At 35.5% G+C, this 27,124-nt stretch overlaps 1 protein-coding gene across 15 annotated transcripts in view; it reads right to left on the reverse strand.

The window, feature by feature from the left end:
* The window catches only part of LOC106872104 (uncharacterized), a 361,913-nt gene that overhangs the window by 187,925 nt on the left and 146,864 nt on the right, over positions 1-27,124 (reverse strand). For 7 of the 15 annotated variants that reach the window (XM_089347016.1, XM_089347014.1, XM_089347012.1 and 4 more), the window contains exon 4: positions 11,291-11,424. The exons of 4 other annotated variants lie outside the window; for them this stretch is intronic. The gene's annotated coding sequence lies outside the window, so the exon portion shown is untranslated. Of the gene's footprint in view, positions 1-11,290; positions 11,453-19,499; positions 19,646-27,124 lie in introns of all 15 variants that reach the window. 4 more of the 15 variants (XM_089347005.1, XM_089347013.1, XM_089347007.1 and 1 more) reach the window with 2 other exon arrangements.

Consider the following 27,124-nt stretch of genomic DNA (forward strand, 5'->3'; position numbering starts at 1 on the left):
TGAGCCAAGGATCAAGGGGGCCAAGAGTTTGTCTCTGTCCATTCATGACTATACAAGCATCTAAAACAATTAGTGAAAGCAGAGTACATGTGACTATGCCATACTCATTTGTGATAGCTGGCTGTCTTCAATGAAGGTTGGTCAATTTTGGCAAAAAACCAATTTAATAAAAACACAAAATCAGATAATGTTAATGTGCAGTGAGGAGTAGATAATTCAAATAGTCTTGGACAGCATTCTTCTTTGGAGAATCTATTTACTATGAAAATATTGTGCATTATGTGTGTGTATGTATGTGTATGTGTGTGTGTGTGTGTGTATGTATATACATATATATATATATATATATATATATATATATATATATATATATATTGCATTCTGGTGCTGTCATTGGTTAAAAGAGTCACAGCTGGCTGAGTTGTTATCACACTGGTTTATCTACTGAGGGAGTAAACCAATTAATTTCCCATTACTGCTGCTTTTGTTGTGTAGTTAGCAAAGACATTTTACTCTGAAAAACCCTGTTTACCTGGCTGTAAAATACAGGCAGTCCTCAAAATTAGTACAATCATTTTTTGTCTCTATTTGGTCAGTTTTTTGTTGAATGAAATAGTAGTTATTTTTGTAGGAATATACACGCAGCACTCAAAATTCATCTGTTCAAATTTATTACTTCTCAGACTATCAAAAGTTTGATGAATATAAAAAAAAAAAATTTAAAAAAAAGAAATGAAATACCTGAATCTTGAGAACTGTCCCTTAGTAATATGAGCAATTGAAGTCATTACTTGTAAGCAGCAAGAAGAATAATTGATGAATAACTGTAAGGATAGGATAACTATGGCAATCGGTGAAGGATAAACAATAAGCATAATTGATGAGGGTTTCAAACTCCTTTGTAATCATATTTCTGTGAAAATAAACTGCCTTTCTGTCATTTTGAAAATAATGAAGAACTTAACTAACTTTGTTAGCTTACTATTAAGCCGGTGCTTAAAACACAAATTAACATGAAATTTTGATCAAGATTATTTAAAACAAGATATTTGTATCATACAACCAGGCAAGTTGATATCAAAAAGTTTAAGTCATAGTTTTGGAGTCACAACCTTTTATGATCCCAGAGAAACCAAAGAACAGGTTACTTGAATGTATCTGATCCTGAAGGACTACACGGAAATACAATTGTCAAAACAATCCAGTTTATTTTGTGAATGGAGACATTACTACTTAACATTTAAATGGCTTTTTTGTCTCTTTTATCATATGGAATGGAAAGGCATGCATAACCTTTATGTCAAATGAAGTAAAAAAATAAAAGGCAAATAGGAAGTAGTGAGGAAGAAATGGCAGATAAAGATATCCACATTATATCAAACATTGTTCTTGGGTTCATGGACTTCCAGCTAGATGTATTTCTAAAGTCAAGAAGCATATGCATATATTGTTAATATTAATCATCAACTATGATGCTAGGGTTCCATCATGGCTACAGTGCAACAATAAGATTTGGAACTGTGTCATCCGGGAATTAATTCTATTCTTCCAATACAGAAGTAATTTGAATGGACAAAAATAAACAATCCTTTTGCAACCATTTTTATCAGAATAGACTACCTGTAGTTTCAGTGTTTAGTAAATATTATTTTGCTTAGAATACAAAAGAAAATAGTTTATGTGTTGAAATGTTGGTGTAGAACAGTGCCACAGCTGGCACCAGACCACTCTGAACTGTGGAACATCATCTCAATTCTTCAGAACATTCCTACTTGCAACTTGCTGTTTCTTCACCATGGCTCTCCTGGCTCTCATTTGCATCATGAACAACAATTTTTCACCTTAACACATCTCACCTCTCCTCTAATAATACTTGATAAACCCATATGCTTGATAAATACTCTCATGTACACTTAAACTCCATTTACACACACACATTTATATCTTGCTCACACTACCCACACAGTAGTATACTATATCCATCTCTACTCTCCCTAACACACACAAACATGCTCATACACAATCCCCAATACATACATAACACACCCTTACACACTTGTAAACCAATTCTTGCTCACCTTGCTTATTTTCCCCTGCTGTCACTCTTTTAGCAGTTAAGCTCCATTTTACTCACTTCTCATCTTTTATTACTATACTGCCCTTTCTATAAACAACACTCCTTTTCATATAACATTATTTTTATTTTATGCTCATTGTCTAGAAATCTTTTGTCACACGTCCTGTGACTTCTTCAGTGACTCTCCTTTCCATGTGTCTCCCCCTGTTCTGTTTAGTCTAATTATTTTTATCATTCTCCCCTTATTCATGATGAAGGGCTACTGCCTGAAACATTGAAATTATTCTCTTCTATTCCTTCTCAATGAGATAATTATGGACACATAACCTTGTTTATTATTGATTCATTCATCACTGATAACATGGATCAGCTATCAATCAAAGATTCTGCTTGTACTTCTAAAACGTGCTCTAGCAACCACCCACAATGATCAGCTACCCAGAATGCACTGTCTATCGCTTGTATTTACATGACCATGCTGTGAAGTTGCATATTTTTTATATGGATGTAGGTACTGCTACACAGCACCACAGGACCAGTGAACAGAAAAACTACGAAGGCACCTGATCTTCACAAATGATGCAGGCAAGTGTATTTTCTACAGGAAGAAATAGAGGTGATCAAGAAAATACATGATGGCGGAGGCATCACTGCTGTGGGCTACAAATTTGGTATCAATTAATTGACCACTCATTCCATTTACAAAATGTATGGAGATGATTTGTCTATCACTGATTCATTTACCACTGCATTTTTCAGAACCAACATTCTCTGATAAATGAAGATAGATGTACTTTTGTACACATGTTCATTTTTTTTTTCATTTTAATTTCTTCTCAAGAATCTCTCTAGATGATAGTATTATTGGTGTTTCTTTGTATCTGATTTTAGCTAAGTAGAATGAAGATGTTAAGAACACAACAAAAGTATAAAAAGAAACTCACAAACACTTGGAAGCACAAACAACACTTCAATAATGGTTAGGCAATAGAATGGAGAAGCTGTTTATCTTTAAGATTTTCAACAGATGTAATGAGTTTGTCCCGAGACATGCATATCTACATCAAAAGAATCAAAGAGGTTTCATATTTCAGATAAATTCTTGGGATGGGTGAGTGGCTAGAAATCTATGTTGTTATTGTCTTTTTTCTTTTTCTTCCCCTTCATTTTCATCATATCTCTGATGTTCATAGCAACAACATGAGTAACATGTTTTCCTGTATGAGTAATAATTGTTTGTTTGTTTGTTTGTTTGATACCTGATTTTCCATATTAGTATTTGTTGGATGAGAACTAATTCTGAGGTAGGATTTTATGGTTGGACTCATACTTGTTTTCCAGGTAAAGGGTTTTTGAATTTTACAGGTCTCTCAACGTGCAGAGTGACCAATCATGATCTCAACTGGATTGTCAGTATCAGCACTGCTTTGCTCTCATAGTGACAAGCAAAATATCAACAAACATAAACATTTGCACATCTACACACACAAGCCCGTGTGTGTGAGGGGGCAATTGATTAAAACCCAAAGCAATGAAAAAATGCTTAGTTAAAATTAGTGGGATTTGAACCCAGAACATACAGAGATGAAACATAATACTGTCAGGGGATTAGTCTATCAGTTCACCATCACAACATCATTTTTACATGGCAAGCAAAAGAATAATGGTTTGGTTCCTGACAAATGCACACAGGAATGGCTGTGTGGTAAAAAAACTCACTTTGCAGCCATGAGATTTTAGTTTCAGCCTCACTGTGTGGCACTTTGGAGCAAATATCTGTTACTATACCCCTTGTGAACCAATGCCTTGTAAGTAAAAGTAAAATTATAGACAGAAATTTGAGTGGAAGTCTGTTTATACACATGTAATAGAGTGTCTGTGAATGGTTTTGTGTTTGCCGCCCCCTACCATTCCCTCAATTAACAACTGGTACTGGTTTATGTTCTTGTAACATAGCGGTGCAGTAAAAAGGCACCAATTGAATGAATATACACTAGGCTTTGAAAAAGAACAAAATGTGTACGAGAGAGAGGGGGGGGGCGGAATTTGTGTGAGTGAGTAAACCCTTCGAAGTGATGCCCCACTCAGCATGCTCACAGTCCAATGAGTGAAACAAAGAAACGGTAAAAAAAAAAAAAAAGCAAGCAAGCAAAAAACGAAAAAAAAAATACAAGACAAGGAGTTCCTTATTATTTTCCTAGCGAAGTACTTATGATGTAACAGTTTGCATGTTTGCTTGGCAAATAATAATAATGACGATGATGATGATGATGATGATGAAGGAGGGGGAGAAGGATAAGGGGAGGTAAAAAAAAGAAGTAAAACAATCAGAGGAGCATGAAGGTAAACAAGCTAATGAACAACAAAGGGTATCCAAAATATGTTGTGATCTGAAGAGTCAAATAGAATCAATTGTATGCTGTTTTGGATGGCGGAATATGAATTGTGTACGTGTGTGTGTGTGTGTGTGTGTGATCTATTGATCTTTTGTGATTGAAGATAAAATGAAAAAAAAAAAGGGTGGTGGGGTAAAAAAAAATGAAAGCTTAATGACTATAATGAAAACATAGGCTGGGTAGGGGCAAGTCGGGAAGAAGAGAGAGAGAGAGAGTGAACAAAAGGTGAAAAGGAGGAAGATGGACAAAAATAGAGGCAAATAGCAGTATATATAATGCACACACACACACACACACATACAAATGTACATACATACACATATACAGACACACACACACACATATATATATATATATATAGAGAGAGAGAGAGAGAGAGAGAGAGAGAGAGAGAAGGAAGAGCAATGTCAAAAGTAGTGTGAGGGAAGTAAGTGGCTACAATAATAACAATAATAATAATAGATAAAACAAAGCCATTACAGTTTCTAATAGAAATTGGAAACTTTGACAGTTTTATTGGATTTCTGGTGGCATTGATTATAGGGAGCTGACATCAAACATGCCAGTAAAACCTCTAGCTGCTTCCAGAAGGGGACACAGACAGAGCTGTGTATTGTATTGATCCAGGAAAAGAAGTGGCAGTATGGTATAATGAGTGTCAAGCAGACTATATACATATATATATATATGTGTGTGTGTGTGTGTGTGTGTGTGTGTGTGTGTGAATATTTGTATTCTCACACACACACACACATATATATTATAATTAAAGGAGTATAGAGCAGATAAAGGCAAAACATGCGTGAAGAGAAAGGCAAATAATTAGGGTGGGAAGCTGCAATCAACATATATATGTGTGTGTGTGTGTGTGTGTGTGTGTGGATGTACACACACACACACACACGCCACATCTACAACATCTGCTGTCACTATCGCCACTGATCATTAACTTAATATCTGTTTTCCTACAGTGGTGTAACATTGGTCGTATGAACCTGTACAGCAACTATGAAATACCAGAACACTCTCAAGATTGCTCTAAATCTTCCTTGACCATATTGCTATTATAACTGGTATGGATTCAGCATGGCCAAATGGTTAAAATGTTTGCTGTGCAATCACAAGGTCTTAGGTTTGACCTTTTAGCATTCAAATTACCCTGTCGAACGTAGTGCTTATTTATTCACATTGTTTTGAATTAATCATGTATTTATCTCATAGCTTTTGATGATGTGATTGTTTAGTTTGAGAATGACATTGTAAGGTATGTGCGAGAGGCTGGATTTGGCCAGTTTGAACATAAAATAAGAAGAATAGTTTGGCCAGATATTGCTGTTTTAAATGGTAGAGGGTTAATTCCACATCTTGAGCAAGTACCTTTTAGCATTGACTTGGGTCAACCCAAGCCTAGCGAGTGAAATTGGATGGAAGCTATGTGGTATTGGATGGTCTATGTAGAATTCAAAAACTATAACCTAATAGTGTACTGTTACACTGATTCTGCCTGAGAATTTTGGCATGTGTACACATGACTGTGGAATGCTAATTCAATGAGCAGGGAGTCCAATTCATTGAACAATTGGATTCTCATTATGAAACCCAAAATCTATTTTGTTTTCACCTTTCTTATTTCCATCCTCACTGGTGAAGGTTAGTTACCATGAGTACATGCAGCATTTCTCTCCTCTGATATTTTAATCCTGTGACCATAGTTGTATGTTCAGCCAGAGGTCTTCCAGTTCATTCTTTGATGTCACCCAGCTAGCATCATTTTGGTCTTCCTTTTCTTGTTTCTTATTAACTCTTCCCACTAATATGTAGGTGCTGAGGTTCTGGGCCCTGATGACAAGCCCAAAACACTAAAACTTTTTCTTCCCTGCAGTTGCCATTTACTAATTACTTTTATTATAGCGAGTATATTTCTATTAAGAATTGAAAGTTTTTTCCTACAAAGTAACTATTGTATTTTACAAATATTCTATAAATAACTACAAAATAATATCTTCTATAGAATAAATGTGGTATACAAGTATATCAGAGAGCAACTGGAGTAACCATGTATTACTCTTACAGCAAGACACCTGTTCCTTTAACCCCTCATCACCTGGTGAAGGATCTTGCCTTGTGAGTTACTTGGTGACCTCATTGGTGTTGGTGCCATGTAAAATGCACTCAGTACACTCTGTAAAGTGGTTGGCATTAAGAAGTGCATTCAGCTACAGACATGCTAAAGCAGACAACGGAACTTGGTGCAGTCCTCTGGCTTGCCAGCTCATATTGAACTATACAGCAGAAGCCAACATGGAAAAATGCATGTTAAATGATGATGATCAATGTCAAGAATGATAGAAAACCAATAAAGCAATTGACAAGCTCATGGTTTACAGGCGGTCATCATCAGCATCATGTTGTGACTGTTGCCAAAATATTTAATTTTCATCAAGATATAATAAGAAAACAAAAAAGTACTGCTGTTATAAGCATCGACAGCAAGAACTCGATAGTCAATGTAAAACTCAATTTTAGGCCAGAATCTATAATTCTATTGGTCCAAATTGGTTTGGATTAAGGTATTAAGGGATATTTAAGCAACCTTTGAGAACAAGTAATGACTACATGAAATGACAGGACATGACAAATGTTTATCAAGGTGATGTCATGGTTGTAGCAAAAACAGAGCTGCTAGAGTGAAAAAAAAAAAGGTTACAATGAAATTTTGGAAACTTTTGTCCGTTGTCAATAAAAGGGTTTTTTTTTTCATTTCTAACTCTCCTGTTTTTCATCAGTTTTGGGGCAGAGGATAAGTTAAATACATTGATCCCAGTCCTCAACTCATACTTATTTCATTGACCCTGGAAGGGTGAAAGCAAAGTCAGCCTTGATGGAATTTGAACTCAGAACATAAAGACAGGCAAAATGCCACTAAGCATTTCACCTAGTGTGCTGACAAATCTGGTGGTGGAAGTAGTGGTGGTAGTAGTAGTGGAGGTAGTAATAATAATAATCCTTTCTATTATAAGCAAAAGGCCTGAAATTTATTTTTTTTGGAGGGTCAGTTGATTAGATTCCCCCCAGTATGCAACTGGTACTTAATTTATCAACCCCGAAAGGATGAAAAGCAAAGTCGACCTTAGCGGAATTTGAACTCAGAACATGGCAACGGGTAAAATACCACTAAGCATTTGGTCTAGCGTGTTAATGATTCTGCCAGTTCACCACCTTAGTAGTAGTAGTAGTAAAAAATAATGGTTTCAAATTTTGGCATAGGAGCAGCAGTTTTTGAGGGAGTTGGGGAGGGGCTGGTTGATTACTTTGACCCCAGTGCTCAACTGGTACTTTCAACCCTGAAAGTGTGGAAACCAAAGTTGACCTTGAACTCAGAATGTAAACTTAGAAGAAACGCTGCAAAGCATTTGTTTAACGCTCCAACCATTCTTCCAAATAATAACAGCAGTGGTGGTGTTGTCAGTGATAATAATAACAACAACAACAACAATGATAAAATAATTTAGTCCAAATTGCATCGAATATCTTTCATTCACAGCTTTTTGAATAGAGCATCCTCCTCCCTTACGTACATTCCTACAAACTTGATTCAGCCACCTACACAAATACATCTTATACACTAACACACTGATTTATTCTTACACACAAACACACACATCTTTTGACTATCTTACTTATGCACTCAAGGACAACTAACACACCTTCCTGACACACCCAGACACCTACGCCCCCCCCTCTCTCTCTATGTGTCTAGTCCAGACATACATACACTGTATAACCTTCATATTTACATGCACACTCTTCCCTCTTTTTCTCACTCATACATACACATACAGGATTACCATCATATACATACACTCACTTGTCTCTTTCCCTCACATACAGACACTGGATCACCTTCCTGCACACACACACACACACACACACACACACACACACACACACACACACAACACACTACATTATCTACATGTTCACATGCATACATCCAGTGACTATTCCTGGAGTGTCAAATACACAAACACTGACTTCATGTCACACATTCCTACGCCCCCCCCCCTTCCATAGAATTCTACACACTATCTCCCACCACTCTACTATATCTACTCTCTCCATACATCCAATATACTATTGCTCTGATGTAAACACAAATCAATCCATTTTCACACATACAATTTCACATCTACACAATTATATTTTTCTCTGACAAACTCCTTCAAACAAATCATACACACCTTCATCCATTCTATACTAATAGATATCGCCCCCACTACACATACACATAAACACAACCTAATTACACCCTCTCATACCCTCCCCTTCCACGACCCCTCACACACCTCCCAAACACCCGTACATACCATTTTCCATTTCTGCACAAAATATCTCTTTTCATCTCATTTCAGACACATGCATACGCTCGCATTCACACACACACACACAAATTATTTTCTCCTTTCACAGACACACAACACCTACACAAACTCTCTCCCCCTTCTCTCTCTCTCTCTCTCTCTCTCACACACACCTTCACAAACACACCTAGACAAATTATTTCCCTTTTATATATACACAACACACACACACACCTACATTCTTTCTCTCTCTTTCCCTCATACATGCACACCCCTACCCACCCACTCTTCAGAAAAAATTCCTCCGATGTTGTACCAAAATAAATAAATCTATTTTTGCAGCATTTATCTAATCTTAATAACAGATATCCATCCAAACTTTTAAAAATTCATATTTATATTTTTTCATTCTTTCTAACCACACACACATACATACACACACTCATATACATTCATACACACACCCACAGACACATACTTGTACACTCACATCCCCTACAGACACACACACACAGTCAATTATGCACGTACACACACACACTCATGTACACTTACACCTACACCTACACACACACTGTCTCTTTCTCTCTCTTCTTATTCATGTCACCTTGACATTTTTTTTACAATTCCAATTCCTTGTTTTTCCTTAAAACAAGATTTTTTTTATTTGTTCATTAGTTTTCTTTAGTTTTTGTTGTTGTTATTGTTGTTAAATTTTCTCTTATGTGATTAGCAGGATTTTTTTAAAATTTAAAACTAAAAATTTCAAAAATGAAAACCCCAGAAAAATTAACAAATTCAAAACAGAAGGAAGAGAATGGGAATAAGAATAAAAGAGGAAAAACAATGGAAAATGAAAGAAGAATGGTAAAAAAAAAATAAAGAAAAGCACAAATGTTTTCAAATTTTGTGCATAAAGAATTAACTGGATTGAAACAAAAGATGGGATTGAATAAAGGAAGAACACCCTTTTAGTGCTATTGACAATGAAGAGAATTTCAATGTTTTTATGATCTTTAAGGAGTGTTCAGAAGGGTCAATTTTTAGTTGGTGTTTTATAAGTTTAAGAGAATGAGAGTTACTGTATTTGAAGGTGTGTAAGACATACTTTTCTTCCCCACCCCACAAAAAATGTGTAAAAAAAAAAAAATCATTCTGGATCCTATATTTTAAATTAGGCCTCTCATAATACTGTAAATGCGCTAAAAACTTATATATAGGTGCAGGCGTGGCTGTGTGGTAAGAAGCTTGCTTCCCAACCACATGATTCCAGGTTTCAGTCCCACTGCAGGGCATCTTTGGGCAAGTGTCTTCTATTATTACCATGGGCCAAGTAAAGCCTTGTGAGTAGATTTGGTAGATGGAAAGTGAAAGAAGCCTGTTGTGTGTGTGTATGTATGTATATATATATATATATATATATATATATATATATATACATATATATATATATATATATATATACATATATAGATATATATATATATGCTTGACAACTGGTGTTGGTTTGTTTACATCCCTGTATCAGGCTTCAGAGAAAAAGGTAATGGGGTTGATTCATTTGACTAAAAGTTCTTCAAGGCAATGCCCCAGCATGGCCGCAGTCTAATGACTGATACAGATAAAAGATTTTTAAAAAAAGATATATGCACTGAATTTGAGGACATATAAGAAGCATTTTCCCCCCAAAAAATGCCTCAAAAAAAAAAAAAAAAAAAAAAAAAAGGAAAATCACTACATCCTATATGCAAAATTGGGCCTCCCAGCTTTAATCCACCAAAAACTTTTTCCCTTTAATAGGCACTGCTGAAACAGGGGTGTATTTGACGTATGCCCATATGTCTTTTGTGCTATCAAATATAATATATCAGATTGGATGAAACATTATTGACTACCAAAGAAATCATTCTCAGAATTGAGGTGCATGGAAAATAGACTTATGTGCATTGCACAAACATGGAGCAAAGCATCACTACAGGTAAGTTTGAATCCATATCATAGAAGTCATAATTGTCATCATCATCATCATTGTTTGAAGCCCATTTTCCATGCTGACATGGATTGGATGGTTTGACAGCATCTGGTGAACTGCAGGGCTATATTAAGGTCCACTGTAATCTAACCTCATATTCACTTGCTCATTTCACTGCAATACACAGTGAAATGAAGTCTTCTGTATCATGGTATGTCACTTTAACATAGGAAATGTTATTTTATTTATTTATTTATTATAAATCTGGATATCTGCAAATCTTTAGTTATGACGATTCGTTAAGTTAAAATAGAATCAAGAGACTTATAGAGGTTTGCATCAGCAAAATTATCATCATTTTAGAAAAATGAACAGCAAGAGAACACTGACATTATCATCCATGGAGAGTGGAAAATCCATATCAGACAAAGTCCTCCTTCAAGGTAAAGTTGATAGGATGGAAATTAAAACAGCAGAGTTTTACATCTTGGCCTCAACTGATGGGGAACACAAAATGTAAGCTTGATATGGAGGAATCAGGAAGTCTCAGGAGAGAGAAACAGAGTGACAGAGAAAGCAGGGAAGAGAAATGAAATGAGGAGGAGAAACAAGTGAGGACTAGCATCAGGTGAAAGGAAAAATTGTTCTGTAGTTTATAATAATATATAGTGTACAATATTGTATTAATAATGTATAGTATACAATATAGTTCAGTACTGTATAACAATATATTGCATCACTAGTTCAGATGTCGATGATTCGATTTTCTGCTACTGTTAAAACATGGTTCAAACAACTATAGTAATTCTTTGTTAACAGCATATGGATAAAGACAGGAGGCGCAATGGCCCAGTGGTTAGGGCAGCGAACTCGCGGTCATAGGATCGCAGTTTTGATTCCCAGACCGGGCGTTGTGAGTGTTTATTGAGCGAAAACACCTAAAACTCCACGAGGCTCTGGCAGGGGGTGGTGGCGAACCCTGCTGTACTCTTCCACCACAACTTTCTCTCATTCTTACTTCCTGCTTCTGTTGTTCCTGTATTTCAAAGGGTCAGCCTTGTCACACCGTGTCACGCTGAATATCCCCGAGTACTACGTTAAGGGTACACGTGTCTGTGGAGTGCTCAGCCACTTGCACGTTAATTTCATGAGCAGGCTGTTCCATTGATCGGATCAACTGGAACCCTCAACGTCATAAGTGACAGAGTGCCAATAACAACAACAACATGGATAAAGACAAAAACTGAGGTTTAAAAAATATTTGCCACATTTTTCCTCTTGCAGTTGGTTCTAGATTTCAATGCCTTAGATGATCCTTGTTTATTTAATGCAAAGTGCCAAGTTTGTATGGGTGTGCTGTATCTAGGCTCCTGCTGTACATCTGTGTTAAAGAGAACACATCTAACTGCTTTATACTTGCATATTACACTGAATTAACTCAGTACTCTTGTATAGTAACAATGTCAATTGAAGAAGAATCACTCAGCATTTCCTGCTGTCCTGCCTCTATGAAGAATTAGTCCATTTCTTGTCTTGTTCACTAATAATAATGTTAATGTAAGGAGGAAATGTTTAACATAGTAAGTGAAACACTAAGATCTATCGAGAAAAAAACTGTTTGAGAAAAGGTGTAGGAAATTAGTTAACAATATGTTCATGTTGGCGACAATGTCAGACAATATCTATTTCTTCCTCTCTCTTCCACTGATTTGCTCCAACAGGTCTTTTATTATAGTCAAGACATTGACAACAACAGTAATGGAGTGTTAGAACAAGTAGTTGTGTAGCAGTCACACTTTGTTAGTACCAGCACAGTAAATAAACTTAGTACCAATCACATCTAGCATCAGCAGAAATTGTTTTATTATTTTTTTTTTCTTAAATCCAAACTAATTTTAATATAAATTGTTTCCAATGGGAGGTGGGAGGCTTAAAGTAGATAATGCTACAAATAATAGAATATAACTATTAGGCTAAACAAATCCCCCCCCAAACCCAAGGATTAAAAGTCAAAGGCTGCCCATAGGATTTTTTAGACATTAATACAGGACTATACTATCATCATCACTATTCACATAAAACACACACACACAGATACATACATATATGCATGGGAGATGGATGTCAAACGATGATGATGATGATATATATATATATATATATATATATATATATATATATTTGCAGGTTTGGCTGTATGGTTAAGAAGTTGGCTTTGTAAATGTGTAGTTTTGGGTTCAGTCCTGCCACACAATACATGCCACAGGTACTTTCTATTATAGCTGCAGGTTGAAGAAAGCTATGTGAGTAGAGTCCGAAAACGGAAACTGTACAGAAGCCCATTTTGAATGTGTGTATGTGTGTGTGTGTGTGTGTGTGTGTGTGTGTGTGTGTGTCTCTCTCTCTCTCTCTTTGCACTGGATGCGCTCTATTGTACAGTAATATGTCCATAGTAAACCTTGTTTGTAAACTAGTCCGAGTGGTCCCTAAATCGGGATGTTTTAAATGTAGATCATTAATAATGTTAGTGAAGGCATGACCATCATCACATCTAGTTTTTCCTTTTTTAATCTTTGTGGTTGATTAAAAGAGTGCTATATATATAACTTGATTATTTGCTCTAACTGTTTTTATCTCCATCAAGAACGTTGCAGATGTTGGTAATGTCCCATTAAATCCAATGGTGTTGTCTCTCCATGCTGTTTTTCATCATCTCTTTTTCTTCTATCGAACAGATCCAGCTTGCCACCATCACGACAATGACAACGACAAACACCACTGCCATCATCCTCGTCACCAAAAATATCACCATTACCATCACTATTACCACCACTACCACCATCACAACCATCAATCATTGCCACCATCACTATCATCACCAACACCATCACAACAACCACCATCCCCCAACCATTATCAGCATCACCACTACCACCATCCCCAACATCGCCAATATCATCATCACCATTGATACCACCATCATCATCATTACTACCACCACTACCATCACTGCCAACATCGCCAAACACAAAATCGTATATATGTAAAATATGGCAGCTGGAGATGGAATTAGACTAGCGGAAATATTGATGGAAGTTAATATTCTGAATGGCCATTATGCATCTAATCCTCAATTTCAAAACCTGTTCCCTATTATTGAACAATGAAGTATACTGCTTGCTTTTGTAACAGGCAACTAGGTGTGTGTGTGGTGGGGAAGCATATATATATATATATATATATATATATATATATAATATACATATATAATGGATTTGTTATTTGATGATACCTGTAATGGGATAATGGAATCGGTTAGTTAATTCTAACCATTTCTGTGACGTAACACATCATCACACTCATCATTCTTTTAATGACCACTTTCCCATGTTTGCATGGGTTGGTTGGAGTTTATTGAAGAAGATTTTCTATGCCTGGATGTCCCTCCTGTTGCCAATCCTCATCTTTTCCCAAGCAACGTAATATTTCCCCCATAGCCAAGCAGGTTCTCGCAGAATATTGGAAATGAATGACGCTTGTTTACAACAACCATGCCATGTCAAAACAAGGAGACACAAACATACACACATTCACATATATCAAATCAGGAAATTGAAAAATATTTTTGGTATTATTCATTCACCATTTATTCTCTGATCTCCTGTTTTGAGATGTAATTATTCTGCTGAAGATATTTTCCAGAATTTTCAACTCTTATACATACCTCACACAAATATAACACATGACTTTGGAGTACTGGAAGAAGCAGATGTGCTTCAGGAAGACAGTGTGGAATTTAATCCTTTCTACATTTATATATATATATATATATATATATATATATAAATGATGGACTCTCCCAACCACTAGGCCATGTGCCCTCATATATATATATATATATATATATATATATATATATATATATATATATATATATATATAAGGTGCATCTTGAAGTTTCCAGCTACCTAATCTACTCACAAGGCATTGGTTGACCTGAGACTATAGTAGAGAACACTTGCCCTATGTACCACATGGTGGGACTAAATACCGTGTGGTTGGGAAGCAAGCACCTAAACCATTTAGCTACAGCCCCCCCCCCCACACACACACGATACACACAGTAGAGGTTTTGGAGGGTTTCTGTATAATTTTTTGTGGAGGATATGATTGTTTCACATTTTACAATCCTAGTAATAATAATTCATCTCAAAACTTACAGAAACATAACCATTGTTACTCCCCTTTAATGTCTACTCTTGCATGTCAGCAGAAATTTGTGATGAATATATATATATATATATATATACATATATATATATATATATATATATACATATATATATATATATATATATACATATATATATATATATATATATATATAGAAAGAGAGAGAGAGCTGATTTTTTATATTGATCAGTTAATTGGATTTACAATGGCCAATTGATATTTTCTAAATTCTTTTTTAGGTCAGAGAGGTGGAAAAAAGATGTGAAATGAGACAGCCTGAAATAAAAGAGAACAACAACCATATGCAACAACAACAGTATTGCTGTCTCTAAAGTCAACTATTTAGGGCTTAGCAAACAGCACAGGCTAACTTTGAGAAACAAAAAAAAGTAATGCTATCATGTTATCCTTATTATGAATAATAAATCTATTTCCATAAAACATTGTCACAGGGGGGAAACTATCCAACTCAACAATGGAACATACACAAATGGAGATAGTTGAAATGTTGCTATTGCAAGGACATAAATCAGAATCAGACCTGCTGGAACCTAAGGTATCCAACTGAAAATATGACATACAGGACTGAATTAAATTGAATGCTAATCCTTCCAGTTTAATTTAGGGCTTCATTGCACATTCTTTAGGCAATGTTTGGTCGTGTGGAATGCAGCCAGGGGTCAAAGAATATTCTGACCAATTTTCTAGTACATCTAAGCTATGTGTAGAAGAAATACCTTGGTTATAATCAACCCAGTTAGTAAGGTGGTGGGTTTGTTTTATCAAGAGTTATTAAAGGTGAATGAAAAGAGGAAATTGATTTTGTGGTTATTTGATTATGTGTTTTGTGCTGGTCTGGATTAAGTATGGAAGAGAAAATCTATTTGGAAAGATCTGTGTGTGTGTGTGTGTGTGCGTGAGAGTGTACACATACACACATACCAGCTTTCTGCAATCAAATCCACTCACAAGGTTTTGTTCAGCCTGGGGCTATAGTAGAAGACAATTACCTAAGGTGCTATTCAGCAGGACTGAACCTGAAATCACCATGCAACCACATGCATACAAAACACACACACACACAAATGTAAAAAGCCGGATATTTTTGTGCTTATCTGGTTATGTATTTTCAAGACTTCATTGTTAAAAAAAAAACATGATAAGCTGGCTGTATTGCTAGCACACTGGAAAAAATGCTTAGCAGCATTTCATCCATCACTACATTCTGAGCTCAAATTCTGTCGAGATTGACTTTGCCTTTCATCCTTTTGGGCCTGATGAAATAATTATCAGTTGAACACTGAGGTCAATGTAATCAACTAATTCCCTCCCATAAAATTTCAGATCTTGTGCTTATGCTAGATAGGATTTGGTTATGTATTTTGTGCTGGTCTGCATTAAGTGTGGAGGACAAAATCTACTTGGAAAAGTGAAATAGTTGTGTTCCGGTGTCACATAGAGTTTGTTATATTTCTAAATTTAACCGAATGTTGTGCTCATACAGTGTTTATTTATTGTTGTAATTTGGACATTATTTACTTAGTGTTATGAAAACAACATGCTATACTACTGTATACATTGGTTAGGAGATTAGATATTTGTGTGAGTAGAATAATGATATCAACTGAGTATAAAGTAGTATGGACAAGTGTTCCTACAAAAATAGTTTCCAGTGGTAAAATTTTTTTACATCCCACTATCATGTAAGTGGCATGAAAAAAAAAACACTCAGTAGTTACTGTATAGTCTAGCATAAGGAAGAGCATCCTGCTGGAGAAACCATACCAAAGCTGACATTGCAGATTGGTGCATCCCAGCTGCTTGCCGGATACAGTTAAACCCTCCATTCCATGGAAAACAGACATTAAATGATGATGATCAACCAGTTAATCTGTACTGGTGTCATCAGGATTCTAACATCTGTAGGTCTTTTGTCAGTCAATGTGCAGTTGTGAATGATATGATGTGAAATAATGTGTAATATTACATGTGTTTTGTGTCAGCAATTTGGAATGTTACACAAACAAAGGTCGGGGAAAGTGGTGGAATGAAGGGTTCTGATTTAAAATGACTGAATATTTCTTGGTAGCTATTTCAAGACATGTTAAGCAATCAAAGGAGGAATGTGAAGACTTCCTGTGTCAAATCTAAATATTTTGAATGGAATACTAAAAAAAGAGAATGGGTTTATTGAGTAGTATACTGACAATTTCTTTACACAGTGAGACAGGCTGCACAGAGTTGCTCAACCAGCCAATATAGCAGCTCAACAATATGGCAAGAAGGGCATCCAGCTGTAGAAACCATGCAAAAGCTGACATTTGAGCTTGACACAGACCAGTGACTTGTCAGATTCAGTCAAACTGTCCAATTTATGCCAGGATGGAAAACATTAATTGAAGATGATGAAGATCTTAAAACTAACAAACATATTTTTTGATCTTTAATTTTAGGACATCATCATTTTTACATCTGCTTCTCCATGTTTGCATAGGTTATATGTGTCCTTTACAACACAAAATCTTACCATCTGTTGTATTTTTTTGACATCTCTTGTATAAAATTCAACATCCTGCAATCAACCTTAATCAACTCTGCTCATTTCATCTTTAATCTTCCTCTTCCCCAGTTTCTATTCACTTGTACATTGAGGCACATCTTTACCTGTCTGTTTAGGACAATGGCCAAGACCTTTGGCATTATGTCAGGCTTGAGAAGACCCATCAAGCCTAGCAAAATCACACTTGTAGCAGATACTGGTGTCATGCAAATGTCACCAGTGCTTGTGGAACATAAAAGCACCGATTACACTCTCAGAGTGGTTGGCATTAGGGAGGGCATCCAGCCATAGAAAACCATGCCGAAATTTGTTTTCATAGACTTCCGCATATATAAATATACAATAAATAGCATACTGACAAAAGAGAGAGAGAGAGAGAAAGAAGTGCAATGCCATACATTGCATATCTTTTCAACCTACATTTTTATGTTGATTGATTTTGTTCCAAACAGAGATTGAAACCACTGTAGCATGAGGGACTACAAAGAAGGAAAAGAAGAAGGGCCTACAAATTTAAAAGATGTCAATTGACAGAAAGCTTAAAGCACCAAATATCATAGACAAGAGGGAAAAAAAAGACATTGGTAATGAGTTCCAAAGAGCAGCTGTTCGAGGAAAGAAAGCTATTAGAATAAAAGGAAACTCAAAAAGAGAAATGATGCACTTGCAAAGAGAAATGGGTGACAAGTTTAAAGGTCTTGACAGAAGGTACTAGACCAGGAAGTTCATCATGGGCAATGACCATGGAAATACTTGTAGTAAAGACACACCAAAGATACATTTTGATGACAAATCAAAGACTTAACCTAGCTGAAAGAAGAGGGTTTACCATGTTAGCAACTTGATTCTGATTTTGATCAAGCAAGTTAAGACACACAGAGGAGGCACCAGTCGATGTTGATGATGCCATTCACTACCATTATTTAACATTCATATTCTGTGCTGGCAGGAGTGGGACAGTCTGACAGGATATGATGGGTTCAAAGACTAAGCCATGCTCTAGTTTATCTGCTTTAGTATGGCTTCTATGGTTAGGTGCTCTTCCTATCTAGTTCATAGATATTCTCTATAAGAAACACTACTTACATTATTTGGTGAGACAAAAGTACAGAAGATGGTAAACTCTCATAAACAAGATTTGAACTTGAGGTGTTGACCTCTGCATTTAACTATTTCGCTTCAGTAACAATACTAATGCTCTTGGAAAAGCATGAACATGACAAATCTCATTTCTATCTCTTGTGGAAATCAATACAACTGATCACATTGATGACTAAAATCGATCAGAAGAGGTCAAGTGACTGATACTATTTATCGCGTTAGTGTACAAGACAAACAGTTTTATTTTTATTGCCTCTAAGTAGTTTAATCTCAAAACACGTTTCTATCACATGGTTTACTGGGAGAGATGACGATGATGATGATGGTGATGATGAAAGTGATGATAATGATGGTGGTGGTGATGGTGGTAGTGCTCCTAATGATGATGATAGCAATGAACATGATGATGAGTGATGATGAGGATACTAGAAATGACAATATCATAATCCATCATTGCTACTTCAGCACTTTCTCAGATTCCTGCCAATTATAACACTGAAAGTAGTATACTACTCTAAAACAGAGAGGAAGAGGAGGATGAGGAGGATGAGGAGGAAGAAGAGAAGAGAGAGAGCATAGTGAAGAAGAGGAAAAACAAACTACAGAAATTCAGCACAGCTTTGTATGTGTATTAAGACATGGGGACACACATACATACCTATTCATACTTATGTGCTGTGTATTGATTTCTATATCAGATCTTTACAGTAAATAGGTAATTAAACGAGGGGGTGGGGGAGAGAAGCAGCAGCAGGTTTTCTTCTAACAAAATAGCAGTTTGATTAGTGATCACTTCTACAAAATGAACATGTGTGTGTAAGTGTGTGTGTGTGTGTGTGTGTGTGTGTGTGTGTGTGTGTGTGTGTGTGTGTGTGTATGTGTGTGTGTGTGTGTGTGTGTGTGTGTGTGTGTGTGTGTGTGTGTGTGCGTGAAAGCAAAAATGTGCTAGGTTAAGTTGAAAAAAAGATCAGAAATGTGATGAGATTCTCAGAAGTAAAAAGAAAATACAAATAATAATAGTAATAAAAAAAAGCTGAACTAAACAGAATATGGATAATTTCTATAGTGGCTCCACTGATATATTTGGCTCTTGTGCTCAGTGCAAGAGGAAACATTGGAATTTTACTGGAAAAATTTTCTAAAGTATCTGAGATTATGGTTTACAAAACACCATGCAAAGATGTTAGAATTAAAAAAAAAAAATGAGAAAGAGAAAGAGGGAGACAGAGATGAGTGGTGCAAGCATGGTTGTACGGTTGAGATGTTCAATTCTTGATTTTGTGGGCTTTGAGGTTCAGTCCCCTTGTACAGCACCTAGGATAAGTCCTTTGTACTGGAACCCCAGACCAAAGCTTCATGAGTGAAATAATGTGTGATATTACAATGTGTTTTGTGTCAGCAATTTTGAATGTTACACAAACAAAGGTTGGGAAAGTGGTGGAATGAAGGGTTCTGAAATAAAATGACTGAATATTTCTTGGTAGCTATTTCAAGACAGTAGCTAGGTAGAAAAGTTAAATGTTCATGTTAAGCCAATCAAAGGAGGAATGTGAAGATGGAAACTGAAAGGAGCCTGTGATTGTGTGTGTGTGTGTGTTTCTTTACTTTTGTGCTCCATGAAAGCCATTTGCTGTGAGAGCAATGAGCTGTTTGTCAATTCTCCTGTCAGCAAATCTTCAGCTCCCTTCCTGCTTTCAAAGCAAGATGAAATCCCTTACATGCAAAATAGGCCTAGGCATGGATGTGTAGTTAAGAAGCTTGCATTGCAACCACATGGCTTTGGGTTTAATCCCATTGTGAAGCACCTTGGACAAATGTTTTCTCCTACAGCCCCAGGCTGACTGATGCCTTGTGAGACAATTTGGTAGATAAAAACTGAGTCGAAGCCTATCATATATGTGCGTGTGTGTGTGTGTCTCCTCACTTCTCTTGACATTGTGTGATATCTATAAATGAATATCACTGTCATGCAATCAGTCTCATTCCTTTCCAGTACCTGTCTGGTCTTGTGGATATATTTATTACTTTGTGAGGGTTAGCAACAGGAAAAGCATCCAACTGTAGAAAATGTGCCTCAATAAACTCCGTCTAACCCATACGAAATAGAAAAGTAGACATTAAACAATTTGTTGCTATTATGCAAAAGCGTTCTAAGTCCAAAACGAAAAAATAGTTCCACCATTCCATAGCAAAACCGTTGTACTACACTTTGACAATTTTTGATGTCTTGGCATCTGAAGCAGCTGGAGATACAATAGTTTGACCAAAAGAACTGGCTATTGCAATATATATATATAGAGATAGATAGATAGATAGATAGATATATAATTCGTTACTATTATGTTAAACTGTCGCATGTCCAAATTTGGCCAAATACATATTTTTCAAAATTTGTTTTGGTTTGCAATAGCCAGTCCTTTTCGTCAAACTATCATATCTCCAGCTGCTTCAGATGCCAAGATATCAAGAATTGTCAATGTGTAGAACAACGGTTTTGCTATGGAATGGTGAAACTATTTTTTTGTTTTCAGAAAAAGGAACGTTTTGGATTTATGACAATTTTGCATAATAGCAATGATATATGTACATATACATGTATGTATATAAATATGTGTGTGTGTGTGTGTATATATATATATCTGTGTGTGTATATACATATAAATATATATATATGTATGTATGTAAATATGTGTATATACATATAAATATATATATATGTATGTATGTAAATATATATATATATATATATATATATATATATATATATATATATATATATATATATATACACATATATATATATATATATATATATATATATATATATATACATATATATATATATATATATATAGACACACACATGGTGTTAACAATTAACTCTCATGCAAACATTTCACTGCTGCTTTTTTAAATCATCCTTAAATGGGTGAGTATATGTTGACAACACAAATTATTTTCTAAGCTTTACAATATTCAGAAATGGGAGAGTTTTGTACAGTTTCTAATGTAATCATGCACAGGCACACACGCGTGCACACACACACACACTTGTCATACATAAATGCACACAAGCCAGGCTTTATCTTAACATCAGTCAGTACATAGAGACACTTGTAGTCAATTGGAAGATGTTAGCTTAACACTTCAATATGTTTACAATGCCTATATAATTGAATGTGATGGTAGTCTTACTTTTTTTAAAAATTTCTTTTTGTATTGTGCTAACATTTCTTTTGTATCTTTTTGTAATACGCAAATGACTTACAGTACACATTAGGCAGAAGAGAACTAAATTAAAAACAACCCCTCCCCCCACTGCAGACAATGAATGTTAGGTGCAAGCATGACTGAATGGTTAAAAAGCTCTCTTTGGGATCATGTGGTTTCAAGTTCAGTCCCATTGCTTGGCGGTAGATGGAAACTGCATGGAGGGCTGATGTATGTGTGTGTGCGTGTCCCACCACTGCTTGACAACTGGTGTTGGTTTTCATGTCCAAGTAACTGAGCAGTTTGGCAAAAAGAAAAAAAAAAAAAGGATAGAATATGTATAAGACTTTAAAAAAAAGCATCGGGGGTTGATTTTTTTGCTTAAACCTTTAAGGCAGTATACTAGCATGGCTGCCATCCAATGACTGAAACAAGTAAAAGGTAATGTTTCCATGTATTACACGATATGTTTTTCACCTACACACACAGACAAGTTATATAGACACACACATCAAAAGTTTTATTCCTTGCAGCACGAATTTTGGCCCTAATCAAGCTGAAAATATATGACCTACAATCTTTTATGTATAGGATAAAAAGATATCAGACAATAATTTGATCTCAGTAGTTATCTGTTTTACAGAGGAAAGGCTGGTATATGTGTGTGTGTGTGTGTATGTATGTATACACAACAAATTTTTTCCAACTCATTAACATGATAAAACTTCAAAATTAAATGAGCTCAAATGGTCTATATACTAAACCAACAAAAGAATGCTGCTTTCAGTATTACAGACATACAGGTGCACGAATACAGGCACATACATACACATTTGTATGCTTATGATGCTAATAAAAAGTAACTTGAATTCTATCAGTGTTCCACTCTAACTCAACATGTCAACACAGAGAGGTAGGTGTAAAGTGATGTCTGTGGTGGTGATGATGACAATAATGATGATGATTGACCTAATCCAGGCTATAAGTATTGTCACCTTTTAACTTCACCTCTGACTTCGCCAAACTTGGTTCCTTTAAATTTGTCACAAATCAGCAACTTTAACATTACCTCATTATTTTTTTGTCTCCTTTTGTGCTTTCACCGAAGCACAAAGCTTCAGGCATGGCTGTGTAGTTAAGAAGTCCACTTTACAAACATGTGGATTCAGGTTCAGTCCAACTGCATGACACCTTGAGTAAGTGCCTTCAACTATAGACCCAGGTGGACTGATACCTTGTAAGTGAACTTGGTAGACAGAAACTGTGTGGAAGCATGCTGTATGTGTGAGTGAGTGTGTGTGTGTGTGTGTGTGTGCATGCATACACACACAGCCACTGAAATATGCATAGTAATGTCCCAATTATCCATTTATTTCATGTGTATAACTATATATATATATATATATATATATATATACATATATTTATAGGGAATAATAAATAAATTTTTCCCTTATGAGGTTTTTTCACGCTAACTACTTGATAAATTCTTATAAAGATTCTATCCTATATGTAAACACATATATATACACACACACACACATACACACACACACACATACACACACACACACACACACACACACACACACACACACACACACACATATATATATATATATATATATATATATGTGGAAGAGCGTAAGCTCAAAACGTCAAAGACTTTCTCTATTCCTGAGCTTTAAACTAATACATCCATTTGTTGTTTACACCACCTGTCTTCGTCTGTTGTTTTTTTCGTAGATTCTCCCATATATATATATATATATATATATATATATATATATATATATATATATATATATACAAACACACACAAAACCATAAAAAAGGGAATAATTACTGAAGTAGAAATGGTTCACCAGTTCTGAACTCAAATATTTCATCCCTTATACAGATATGGTACTTGCATATCATCATCATCAACTCTTGGACATACTGTCTTGAATCCTAGGACTCAGGGCTGGATACCTGGTTTCCACGGTATATACATGACCAAGATCATCACATTCCTCCTGACTGGGATGCTAGTCCATCATAGGTTAACTCATTTACAGTTAAGTGGACTGGAACAACATGAAATGAAGTATTTTGCTCAAGAACACAGTGCACCACCTGATCCAGTTATCAAAACCACAATCTTGTGATTGTGAGTGCAACACCTAACCATTAGGTCACATGCCTCCACTAACTTTGAATATCCAAGTATATGAACAGTCACTTGTTTAGGCTTGTCTCATTTTCAAAAAAGTGGTTAATATACTGTTATCCATAATCATTTTGTAACAAAATTATATTTTTATATCAACATCAAAGAGAGAAAGAGAGAAAAACATAAAAACCCCACTTTTCGTTGGCGATCATTTTCTTTTGATTAACTAACACTGATTAATTATGAGACAGATGTCCATTCTGACATAAAAGTCATAATCTACATCCAATTTTTGTTTCAATGAATAAATAATATCTAATATCTGTAATAAATATCTGATTCTATTAGGATACAAGACGACGAAAGTGTAACCTCCCACCAAAAAAAAACAAAAAAACTAATATAAATAAGGGTCAAACAGTAAGAAAAACAACAACATATATAAACACACACAATATTTCTCTCTCTCTCTCCCTCTCATATATATATATATATATATATATATATATATATATATATATCCTTCAAATGTTGGCTATTTTTCCATGGGTCAAACAGATTTTTCTGAGGTGGATTTTCAACAGCCAGATGACCTTCCTGTTGCCAATCCATAGCTGTTTCTAAGGTAATATTTCCCGCCGAACAAGACATATTTTCACAGAAAATTGGATATGAAAGACACCACTTGCATGAGTGACATTAACTTATAGCCATTACATGATGTTAAGGCAAGGAGATAAGACACACACACCCATATATGAAGGGCTTTTATCAGTTTCCTTTCCCAAATCCATTCACAATGGTCAGCCAATGGTCAGATACTTGTACTAGAAGATACTTGCTCAAGGTGTTGATTTGTGAAAAAGATACAGGAATTATATAACCAGAACCACAATTTCATTCTGACAGTTGGAAAGTAATAAGATGGCTATAGGCAACATGAACAGAATAAATTGTCATGATTAGGAAGCAAACTTCTTAATAACACATTCATGCCTATGCCTACACACATACATGGTACTAGAGTTGTTGTGTTTCTTAGTTGACGGTCAAAGTGGAAAGTGTTGTGCAGTTCAAGCCTTATAAAAATATATTCTTTTATTCTCTTACTCGTTTCAGTCATTTGACTGTGGCCATGCTGGAACACCACCTTTAGTTGAACAAATCGATCCCAGGACTTATTCTTTGTAAGCCTAGTACTTATTCTATAGGTCTCTTGCTGAACCGCTAAGTTACAGGGATGTAAACATACCGACGTATATATATATATATATATATAATGTATTTCAAATTGAGAACTTCAATATAAATTATTCATGATGCCAGTTTCTTACATGGAACAAACTTCAATCAAATAATTTGCTTAACTCATTAGCATTTAAATTGGCCATATCTGGCCAAAATACTCTACTTGTTTTATATTCAAACTGATCAGATCTGGCCTCTCACACCAATCTTACATTATCATTCTAAAAATCAACAGTTACCTCATCAAAATCTCAAAGCTATGAGAAAATTCATGATTAATTCAAAACAATGTAAATAGAGCAGCATTACCTTTGACAGAATAATCCGAATGCAAAAGGGTTAAAGGAACTAGTAGTATGTATCCTTTACTTCTCTTGCTGGGGTCAATCACTGGAGTGTGGACAAGCTGGTGCACCAACCTCTACTGTATAGTTGCAAACATTGATCCCAGTATTTATTTTATCAACCATTGTGGCTAATGCTGGTGTCATGTAACTGGCACCTGTGCTAGTGGAATGTAAAAAGCACCCATTACACTCTCAGAGTGGTTGGCATTAGGAAAGGCATCCAGCTGTAGAAACCACGATTGGCACCTGATGCAGCTCCCCAGCTTACCAGTTTTAGTTAAAGCATCTAACCTATGCCAGCATGGAAAGCAGACACATGATGATGATGATAATGATGCAGGAGGGTAAAATCAAAGTGGGTCTGTGTGGGGTCCACTCTCAGTACATAAAGGTATTGTAAGCAAACACAACTATTTTGGCTGGTTGTCTACTGTTTCTGCAATCAACTAGCCATTAATCGAATTTCTGAACTTAAAGCGATTACATGAGTAAAGACATGTTGGCATTAAAAATATTTTCCACTCTCAGATTTTTTTAAAAACAATAATACAATGTATTGTTTGTAACAGCATTCATGTATAATATGAATAGTCATACAATATGTAAGTATAAGGAGTTGTTTAGAGATGTGAATGTAGTTTAGTATCTAAGTTAGTGGTTCTCAACCATTTTTTGCCTATGGACCTTTTGATTCCAAATTTACTCTACTGGACTTCCATAGCCATTTGATATTTAAAAAAAATCCTATTATATTTTCATAATAAAAAAATTAGGAATTGCTTTAAAAATTAAAATATTTTGTGCATGGTAGAAGTATAATCAGTTTATTGCACAAATTTTAACAACAAAATCTTACATAGACCCCCAAATGCCATATAGACCCTGGTTGAGAACCACTGATCTAAGTACAGTAGTACCTGCTTCATGGTTGGATGGTCAGTGATTAAAGTGGCTCCCCAACTTGGCTTGCCAGTTGAGGAGGATTTTGTGGTCACTCAGCAGGACAAAAAATAACAGCTGTCAAAGATCCACATGAGTGGTCATAAAAAAACATTTAGTACATGAATTGGTAGACCATGCAATTGGTCCAAGACAATAGTCACAAAGACTCCAATGGGAGATATACTGACTAAAATTTTCTCTCAAGTTGGAGTTCTGACATCCACAAAAGATCTAAATACAGCAAAACAAGCTGACAACTTTGATGTATCTTACAATTCAAACAAATGGTGTAACAAAATCTATAACTAATTAATGAAGGGTTGCGGGGGATACTTAAAAATGCAGCTAATGTATATTTGCAACAGTTAGCAAAGAAGTCTGATAATGGAATGTAGAAGCTACTGAGTAACTACTTATAATGGCACTGGGGTGTAACCCGATATATATAATGATGGGAGTAACCCGATATATATATATATATATATATATATATATTCGAAACGCCGGAGTTTTAATGGTAGC

This window comes from Octopus bimaculoides, chromosome 2 (genome assembly GCF_046866305.1).
Source record: "Octopus bimaculoides isolate indiv1 chromosome 2, ASM4686630v1, whole genome shotgun sequence".
NCBI lineage: Eukaryota > Metazoa > Mollusca > Cephalopoda > Octopoda > Octopodidae > Octopus > Octopus bimaculoides.